Raw genomic sequence first — 1,672 nt, 5'->3', positions numbered from 1 at the left:
CTAAGAACTTCTACATAAAGAACAAAATCAAGAACGAAATAAAGACAAACGTTAAGAATGAAATGACGACGTTATTTTAAAGAACAAAACCAAAAAAATAAAGAAGAAAGTTCTGCTAACGAACAAAGTCAAGAACAGAAATGAAGAAGACTGTTCCCATCGAGAAAACATACACAAGCTGTGATCTCAGTGAGAGTGTTCCCTGTTGCGTTCCTTGAAGCTCGGTTATAGTTAAAAACAAAATAAAAAGAATGTTGTACTAAAGAATAAAGTCAACAAGCAAATGCTAAAGAACAAAGTCAAGAACAAAATTAAGAAAAATAATGTTGCCATCAAGAAGGAAACATTAGATCTGAGGTTAAAATTAAGAACGAAATAAAGAAGAATGTTATACTAAAGAATAAAGTCAAGAAATAAATAAAAAATATTATATAAAAGAAGAAAGTTAATAACATCGAGAATGAAACCCGCAAGTTTTTATCTCAGCGGGAATGTTCTCTGTTCCTTTTTCAAAAGTTAAATGAAAGTTAAGAACGAAATGAAGAATGTTATACTAAAGAACAAGGCCAAGAAAAAAATAAAGAAGAGCGTTCTGCTGAAAAAACAGAGTGAAGAACAAAATTAAGAAAAATGTTCCATCGAGAGAGAAACACGCAGATTTTGATCTCAGCGAAAATGTTCCCTGTGGTACTAAAGAACAATGTCAAGGAATAAATATAGAAGAAAAAGTCAAAAACAAAATTAATGAGAATGTTCCTGCCGAGAACGGAACACGCAAGTAAAAGTTAAAAACTAAATAAAGAAGGACGGTATACTAAAAGACAAAGTCAAGAAATAAATATAGAACGGTCTGCAAAGAACAAAATAATAAAGATTGTTGCAATCGAGAACGAAAAAGACAAATTTTGATCTCAGCAAGAATATTACTTGTTTCCTTCTCACAAGTTAGGTTAAAGGTAAGACCAGAATAAAGAACATTATATTAAACAACAGTCAAGAAAATAATATTAAAGAACGGTTTACTAAGGAACAAAGGCAAGAACAAAAATAAAAGAATGTTCCACTCGAAAACGAAGTTTTAATCTCAACTAGAATATGTGAAGTTAGGTTAAAAGTACGAACAATATCGAGAAATAAATGTAAAAGAATGGTCTGCTAAAGAACAAAGACATGATAAAATTTAAAAAAATGTTGCAAATCGAGAACTAAACACGCGGGTTAAATTTAGCAATAATATTCCTTTTTCGTTCTCGTAAGTTCTCTCGTTCTCAGCTTAAGTTAAAAACGAAATAAATAAGAAAGTTATACTAAAGAACAAAGTCAAGAATAAATATAGAAAAACGGTTTTCTAAGGAACAAAGGCAAGAATAAAATTAAGAAAATGTTCCAATTGAGAACAAAACACGTAAGTTTTGAGAGAATGAAGTTAAGTGAAAGTTAATAATGAAATAAAGAAGAATGTTATACTAAAGAACAAAATCAAGAACAAAATAAAAAAGATTGCTCCAATCGCTAGCAAAACACGTAAGTTTTCATTTTAGTGAGAGTTTTTTTGTTTCATTCTTACAAGTTAGATTAAAGTTAAAACGAAATAAAGAACATTATACTAAAGCACAAAGTCAAGAAATATAGATTAACGGTCTACTAAAGGACAAAGACAAGACCAAAATTA

Source organism: Anoplophora glabripennis, unplaced genomic scaffold (assembly GCF_000390285.2).
Source record: "Anoplophora glabripennis isolate ALB-LARVAE unplaced genomic scaffold, Agla_2.0 scaffold7, whole genome shotgun sequence".
In the NCBI taxonomy this organism is placed as follows: Eukaryota; Metazoa; Arthropoda; class Insecta; order Coleoptera; family Cerambycidae; genus Anoplophora; species Anoplophora glabripennis.
This window is presented reverse-complemented; position numbering follows the sequence as displayed.